This window comes from Panicum virgatum, chromosome 7N (assembly GCF_016808335.1).
Source record: "Panicum virgatum strain AP13 chromosome 7N, P.virgatum_v5, whole genome shotgun sequence".
NCBI lineage: Eukaryota > Viridiplantae > Streptophyta > Magnoliopsida > Poales > Poaceae > Panicum > Panicum virgatum.
The window spans coordinates 15,754,036-15,763,455 of record NC_053151.1 but is presented as its reverse complement, the minus strand read 5'-3'; positions in this window follow the sequence as shown (position 1 = coordinate 15,763,455).

Here is a 9,420-nt window from a genome sequence, read left to right as displayed (position 1 = left end):
CAATCTTCCACCATGGCTCTGCATGAAACGAAAGTTCATCATGATGCCAGTGCTTATCCCGGGTCCAAAGCAGCCCGGAAATGACATTAATGTGTACCTAAGACCATTGGTCGAAGAACTCTTATTGCTCTGGGGCGATGAAGGTGTACGAATGTGGGATGAATACAAACAGGAAAACTTCAACCTACGAGCATTGCTGTTCGTAACGATCAATGACTGGCCTGCTCTTAGTAACTTGTCAGGACATTCGAACAACGGATACAAAGCATGCACACACTGTTTAGATGATACCGATAATATATGGTTGACTCACTGTAAGAAGGTTGTATACATTGGTCATCGTCGGTTTCTTCCCATCAGGCATGCAGTACGAAAGAAGGGCAAGCATTTCAAAGGCCAAGCGGACCACCGAACAAAACCGATGCACCGTAGTGGTAAAGACGTCTTCAACATGGTAAAAAATCTAGAAATTATTTTTGGAAAGGGATCTGCTAGCCAACCTGTTCCGAACGAAAACGGAATGGCGCCCATGTGGAAGAAAAAATCTATATTTTGGGAGCTACCATATTGGGAAGTCTTAGATGTTCGTCATGCAATTGATGTGATGCACCTCACGAAGAATTTTTGCGTCAACCTGATAGCATTCTTGGGATTGTACGGAAAGATAAAAGATACAGTAGAAGCACGTCAAGAATTGCAACGTATGGAAGAACGAGATGCCTTACATCCACAACAGTGAGATAATGGACGACAATACTTAAGTCCTGCCAGCTATACTCTTAGCAAGGAAGAGAAAGAAACCATGTTTGACTGCTTGAGCAGTATAAAAGTTCCATCTGGATACTCATCCAATATAAAAGGAATCTTAAATTTGGCAGAGAAGAAATTTACAAATCTCAAGTCCCATGACTGCCATGTGCTTATGACCGAACTTCTTCCAGTTGTGCTGCGGGGGATTCTGCCTGATAACGTCTGGTTAACCATCGTGAAGATATGTGCCTTCCTCAGCGCAGTTTCTCAAAAGATAATTGACCCGAAGAATTTGATAAAGCTGCAAAATGATGTGGTGCAATGTCTTGTTGGCTTTGAGCTGATATTTCCACCATCTTTCTTCAACATCATGACACATCTTCTAGTGCACCTTGTCAAAGAGATTGATATCCTCGGACCAGTATTTCTACACAACATGTTCACATTTGAAAGGTTTATGGGGTACTCAAGAAATGTGTTCATAATAGAGCTCGTCCAGAAGGAAGCATCGCCAGTGCCTACGGAACTGAGGAGGTCATTGACTTTTGTGTTGACTTTATTGATGACCTTAAACCGATTGGAGTCCCTGAATCGCGAGATGAGGGGAGACTAACTGGAAAGGGTACATTAGGAAAGAAATCTTATGTCTGCACAGATGATTTCTCATTCAAGAAAGCGCATTATACGGTTCTTCAATAATCATCCTTGGTTGACCCATATATCGAGGAACACAAGAAAATTCTGCTCTCCAATTTCCCGGAAAAGTCTGAGGCATGGATTACACGTGAACACATGAACACTTTCTGCAGCTGGTTGCGGAAGCATCTAATGCATACCATGGATATAAGTGAACAACTGTTCTTATTGGCTAGGGGACCATCTTGGAATATCTTAACATACCAAGGGTACGAGATAAATGGAAACACATTTTATACGATAGCCCAAGATAAAAAGAGTACCAACCAAAATAGCGGTGTTCGTATGGATGCCACGGACAATATTGGAAAAAAAGACACATATTACGGCTACATTGAAGAGATATGGGAGCTGGATTACGGTCCCAATTTCAAGGTGCCTCTATTTCGTTGCCAATGGGTTAAGCTATCTGGAGGAGGGGTAACAAAAGATGAGTATGGGATGACAATAGTTGATCTCAACAATCTTGGGTATAGAGACGAGCCATTTGTCCTAGCCCAGGATGTCGCTCAGGTTTTCTACATTAAGGACATGTCCAGCAAGCCAAAGAAGGGGATAAACAAGCAAAAGGATGAGCCTAAGCGACACATAGTTCTATCAGGAAAGAGAAACATCGTTGGAGTGGAGGACAAGATAGACTTGTCAGAAGAATATAATAATTTTGTTGCCATTCCACCTTTCGAAGTAAATGCTGATCCATGCATCCTGCTAGCCAATGATGATGCTCCATACTTGCGCCGTGATCATAATCAAGGGACATTTGTGAAGAGAAAGTCTGTTACCGCTAATCCTTCATGTACTTGAATCATTTTATATTATTGTATAAAAACATAATCGCAATTCGAATACTTTTATTATATATGTACTGTACAATTATACTTTATGTGTTATATATATTATTTTATATATATTTCACTTAATTACCAGACTCAATTATAATTTTCATTCAATAATGGATTACTCAACTAATTTTATTTATTTCATGAAATTACATTCACATTAACACACTATACTCTCTCACTAACACACACAATCTCACTAACACAAACTATCTCTCAAACTCACACACTACTCATTAATATCATGAAATTGCTTAATTTTATCTAAAATTCACTTTTTAAACGTTAATATCGTGATAGAATCCACTTTCTGTCGAAAAGCAACAGTTTGAAAAAATTTGTTCACCTAATATATTTTTGCATGGTCAAAATAACAAATATAATTTCCAAAAAGTTAGATATTTCATTGACCCAATCACTTGAATGAAAATTAATTATTTTTGTTGCGTGTATCAAGTTTATATAGAGATAAGAAATTTTGTTCCATAATTTTTGGAATCATAATTTTATTAACTGAATTAATAAATGAAAGCCAATTTTAAAAGAGAAGTAAAAAGAAACAAAAACAAACATAAGATTAGGTGGGAACGAGGGAAAACGAGCCCCTTTTGTCCCGGGTGGTAGATCCACCCGGGACTAAAGGTGGGCCGCGGGCTGGGAATTTTCCCGGCCCGCCAAAAATACCTTTTGTCTCGGGTGGAGCCACGACCCGGGACAAAAGGCCCTTTTGCCCCGGGTGGTGGCTTCACCCGGGACAAAAGGCCCTTTTGCCCCGGGTGGTGGCTTCACCCGGGACAAAAGACCCCCCCCCCCCTTTTGTCCCGGGTGAATCTACCACCAGGACAAAAGGGCATTTTGTCCCGGGTCGTGGCTCCACCCGGGACAAAAGCCCCCCCACCCCATATATTTCTTCCCCTCTCCCCATTTTCCAACACTTAGCCTTCTCCGCGCCGCCCCGACCGAGAGCTCCGCACCGCCGCCCCGAGAGCTCCGCGCCGCCGCCCCGCGACCCCGAGACCGCCGCCGCATCGTGGCCCCGACCACCGCCCGGAGGACGTCCCCTCCCAGTACGCCGCCATCGTCCTCCCCGAGCGCCGCCCGGAGGACTACTTCCCCGCCCAGTGCGCTGCCGTCGTCCTCCCCGAGCTCCGCCCGGAGGTCTTCCCCGCCCAGAGGACCGCCTCCCCGAGCGCCGCGCCCAGAGGATCGACGCGCTGCGTGGCCTCGTCGTCCCCGACCTCCGCCGAGCCCAGCTGTGCGCCGCCACGACCTCGCCGCCGTACGTGAGCACGCCGGCTGTGGGCCGCCGCCACCCCGCCCGCAAACCCTTCATTATTTGTGAATTAGGCTCAAATTTTAGTGAATTCTGTGCAAATTAAAACCATAATTTGATGTAAATTAGGTGTTAATTTGTTTAATGTGTTTAATGTGTTAATTTACAAATTAGTTGTTTAATGTGCTTCACCCGGGACAAAAGGCCCCCCCATATATTTCCTTCCTCCTTCGCCCGTCCCCCTAACACTTGGTTTCTCATCTGCGCCTGGTGCCGCCGCCGTCCCCTGCTCCCCCCACCGCACGAGCCCAACGTCCCCGAGCACCACCGCCATCGACGTCGCCGCCCAGAGCCCTGCCGCGCGAGCCCAACGTCCCCGAGTACCGTTGTCCCTGCGAGCGCCGCCGCCGCCGACTACCGCCATCCCGGCCCGGACCCCGCCGCGCGAGCCCAACGTCCCCGAGCGCCGCCGACCTCACGCCGCCGCCCAAAGCCCCGCGTCCTCCAGCTCGCCCCGCCGTCGCCTGTGTGCGCCCTCGCTGTACGTGCGCCATGCGCCGCCTGGCCCTGCCACTGCAGCGCCCAGCCAGCGCCGCCGGCCGGTGCCGCCCTAACCCTTATGTGTTTTATTTGTTTAAATTTGTTTAGAAATTAGTTTAAATATGGATTATTTGTTTAAATTTGAAAATATGGATTATTTGTTTAGAAATTATGTTGTAAAATATAGACTATTTGTTAATTTGTTAATTACTTTTGAAATTATATTATTTAGAGTTAATGTTATTTAGAGTGAAATCATAATTTGTTGTTTAGAGTGAAATCATAATTTGTTGTGTAAATAAAGGTATATTTACAAATTTTTAAATGTATGAATGTATGTATGTATGTATGTGTAAAGTGAGTTTAAATTTCTTTTAAATATTTCATGTATATTTCTTGAATTACTTAGAGAATATTACTCGACCTCGTCCATCGATCGGTACTTAGTGAAAAAACCATCTAGAATATTTCAAAGTCGATACTTAGTGAAATTATAGATAGAATATTTCGTGTATATTTTTTGAATTACTTAGAGAATATTTCTCGACCTCATCCATCGATCGGTACTTAGTGAAATTATCGATAAAATATTTCTTTTATATTTCTTGAATTACTTAGAGAATATTTCTCGACCTCATCCATCGATCAGTACTTAGTGAAAAAACCCTCTAGAATATTTCACATATAGAATATTTCAAGTTGATTTCTTGAATTACTTAGAGAATATTACTCGACCTCGTCCATCGATCGGTACTTAGTCAAATGCTCGCAAATATGTGAAATATTTAGAGATTTTTTTAAGGGTTTTATTTGTATTCATATTTTAGTTACGATGGACCCGCGACACACAGACGCGGAAGACGAACAGTTCCTGTTGAATATGATTGGCGAAGGTCAAGGAGATGTCCCTGAACAAGCTAATGATGGCAGCAATACCGACATATATTTGAATATGTCCGGTGATGGAATTGAGGCACCATCTATTCAGGATGACGCTACTGCTGAACAAAGTGCTAATGTACATATCACAACTATACTTATTTGTAGTGACAATCATATTTTCATCTGAATCTATATGAATACTATGAATGTTTTTTTATAGCCGTCTGGATCATCGTCGCAGCAGAAAAAGACGAAGCGAGGCCGAACAAAAGAACTGGAAGGGCGGTTCATTATAACGAAAGTTGGTCCAGAAGCTGCCGCCAAAAAATTCATAAGACAATCCGGATGTATTGTCAGGGACCACATCCCGATCAGCTTCAGGCTCTGGAAACCTTCCAATCCAAGCGAGGAACGAGATGCGGTACCCGAAAGAGAAAAAGAATGGTGCTGGCGGGAGCTTAAGAAAAACTTCACGATTCCAGCTAAATCCGAAGAGATATGCAAGCGCTGGACCCTGAGTAAGATGGCCGAACAGCTGCAATCATTCAAGAAAATTTTGACGAAGAAATATATCAAGACCGGGACCACACCCGTATTTACCGGCGAGCTCGAAAAGCTCAGGGGTCACTGGGATGCATTTGTGGAATACAAGTCTTCAGAGCTTGGGCTTCAGAAGGTGCAGAAGGCCAAAGACAACGCCTCGAAGAAAGTGTACCATCACACTCTAGGCCAAGGAGGCTACAAGCTTGCAATACCCAAATGGGAGAAGATGGAGCAGGATCTGCTTGACAGAGGCATCCAACCTGCGACCATGAACTGGCCTGAAAGGTCAAGGACCTGGTTTTATGGTCACGGGGGAAGCTTAGACCCATTGACTGGTGACTGCATCTATGGGCCAAACATCCAGCGAGCAGCCCAGAGACTACAGGAGGCCATACAAGCAGCGGCCGAGGGAACATTCCAGCCGGATAGAGAGAGGGACGAGCTGACTTACGCCCTTGGGAATCCAGAGCATCCGGGCCGCACAAGAGGCAAAGGCGTGGTTCCGTGGAAGTATGGGTTCAGGGATTACATTGAATCATATAGAAGCCGGCAAAGAAGAAAGAATGATGAGCGGGGGCACTTGCGAAGGCTAGAGGAACGGCTCATGTCACACGATCAAAGACTGGAGGAAGAGGTTCAACGCCAAGTGGCCATAGCAATGAGCCAGCAACAGCAAGCGCAAACAGTGCCTCCAGAGCCTAATGTCGCAGCCGATCACCTGTCTCAGCGGAAAAGCAGTTGCGCTTCCACAGACGTCGCCGTCGCCGAGCCAACGGGGATCCAGGCCACAGTTGAAGCGTCGGCCCCGCAGCGATTTCCCGTGGATGAGATCACCCAGCGGACACCTTGTGACCTGCAGACTGCCGTTAAGAACTTAATGTTCACTGTTGCGTACGGTACCGCCATGCAACCCAACCAGGCGACGTGTACCACGGGCAGCAAATTCCACCTAGATACACAAGAGTTAGCGTGGAGTAGGTGTGCCAGGGTTGGGAGACGCTCGAGCTTGATATTCCTGGAGGCGATGGGGAGAGGACACTAGCAGAAGCCATTCATGGCTACATCCTATGGGATAAGCGCTACATTGTCCTAAAGTCGGATGATCAAATACCAAGACCGGCATCTCAGCATGCCTCTCCAAGGCCGGCATCTCCGCAAAACTCCCCAAGGGCAGCACTGTCTCGGCAAGGTTCACCGGCACATTCTCCATCACCATCATCTCATGCGCCGATGAACACTCAAGCGTCACCGTCGCCTCCATGGTCACCCCCTCCGCCGCTGGCAAAGAAGCAGAAACGGCCGCCGGCAAAGAAGGTAGCTACACCGGCTAAGGAGCCTCCAAAGAAGAAGGAAAAGGAGAAGAAAACCAAGGAGGCTCCTATAAACCTGGGACATGAGCCTTGAAGAATACGATCGGATAACTCAAGAAAGAATTAAAGAGCACTTCAAGCCGAAGCCGAAGCCGGAGCCCGAGAAAGTGATAAATCTGATAGATTTGAATTTTTTTAAGGGAATGTGCGAAGCAAATAAGAGAAAATTCATTCCGAGAGACCCCCTTCAGACTACGAACGCACAATTATCAAAACTACTGAGAAAAAGAAGAGACAATCAAAGTCGTCGTCGTCCGACGTTCCACAGCTCGGAGCCCAAAAGAAACAATCAATAGAGCCTCTCGTAGTGGGACAGACGACGCAAGAACAAAACTTTGTTACATTTTTGAAAGAATCAAACCTGACGGCGGCTCAGATTGCAGGGGGAGAAGATATTCCAAAGGCCGATGTGGTCGTCAAATGGACGTTTGAGATCGGCAAAACTCTTGTACCCCCCGAAGTAGTGTCTGTGCTTCCAATGCAAATGTATAAGCTGCACCAGCACTACATGCGTGAGATGGCCGATTGCATCTTCATGCAGGGCGCAAAGATTAAAGATGACGATTTCTTACGGGGGAGGCCATTATATGGATAAACTGGGAAGAAATTTACCAACTATTCCATCAGAAGGCCCTCGAATCTCTATGGTCGGATTGTGGGTTCTGTAAATATTTTACTCTCCTTACGTATTGTTTTGCATGATCTCAACATACTGATCTCTTGATTTATTCGATATCATGTAGAATGGAGATACATACTTGCAGAAGAAAGGGATACTCTCACCTCGGCTTCATCGACCCAATTACTTGTAATTGGAGGCTTCTACGTGACAATTCCGATGAGATATTCCAAAACTTGTTCAAGTACATAAGCGCTCATCACAACAAGCAAATGATATTGTTTCCTTACAACTTTGCGTGAGTGATTCCTTCCGTCTAACTCTTTCTATTCTGTAATCGAATTGTTTAAACCTTAACTACCAAGAACTGCCTCTGTATAATCTTGCAGTGAACACTGGGTCCTAATTGTCATAATTCCCGAGAAGAGCCTACTCGTGGTTATGGACTCATTGAGGAGACCTCTAGAACAATACGAAAATCTTCTTAACATGATGAAAAAGTAATTCTACCACTACTCCGTCGATGACCGATAATTTGAATCACTTTGTTACTTGACTATAATTGTTCTAATCATGCACAGGATTTGGAAAGAATTCGCTAAAAATCATCCAGGCAAATTTGACAAGGAATTGAAGATCAAGACAGATTTTGTGGTACGCACTTGGATGATTCGTTGCACGATTCATTAGTTTTATTATATATTCATGTAAATACCTGATAATTTCTTCTCTCTTAAAGTGTATGAGGCAGAAACAAGGCACTGTATTGTGCGCATACTATGTATGCGAGAACATCCATGGTCTGGTAGGTCCTCCAAAGGGCTGGACAGATTGGGAGGAGGAAGTAAGTAAAAAACTTGTTAATATTTGAACTCGTATTTTAATTAGTCGAAATTAATTATCCCCTTTTTCCATAGGTCGAGGAGATGCGCGATAAACTCATACCAGAGGAAAAGATTATGGCGATTCAAGAACAATTCTCCGGATTTATTGTTGAGCAAGTCCTCGATCCAAAAGGCGAATTCTACTATGATGGAATATCTAATATTGACAATCACAGCAAATATGACAATATACGCGTATATATGTAATTAAGAACGAATATACCTATGTAAATATATATGTGTGTGTATGTATTAAATTTCTATTTATGAGTATGTATGTATGTATTAAATTTCCAAAAGGCGAATTCTACTATGTAATTAAGAACGAATATACCTATGTAATTAAGAACGAATATACCTATGCAAATATGATGGAGTATGTATGTATTATATATATAAGCACTGCAATAATATATATGTGTATATATATATATATATTTATATAATATTGGTCCTAGACATTTTCATATGTAAAGGAATTCACATGTATAGATATGTGTATACATATATATAAGTGAATTAATTTATATATGAAAACTATCTAGGACAAATATTATATAAGTAACTATATATATATATGTATATATTAGTGGAGATCATACACACTGAATTCCAATACATAAGTTTAATTGAAATGCAAAAGTATAATTGAAATAGAAAAAGAATTGAGAAAAGGAAAACATGAAAAAAAAGGACCTTTTGTCCCGTTGGTAACACCAACCGGGACAAAAGTGTGCGCCAGCCATGTGGGCGCTGGCAGCACCTTTTGTCCCGGTTGGTGTTACCAACCGGGACAAAAGGTCATCTTTTGTCCCGGTTGCCAGACCCGGGACAAAAGGGCACCCCCTTTTGTCCCGGACTGGCGTTCCCGGTTAGGAAACCGGGACAACAGGGGTTTCCCAACCAGGACAAATCAACGTTTTTGTAGTAGTGCGTGAAGGGATCTTGGGAAAAAGAAGATTTCACTTTGAATGTTTTTGGCCAAAATTACCGGGTTTCCTTGAGACCGTTCAACACTCTTGGG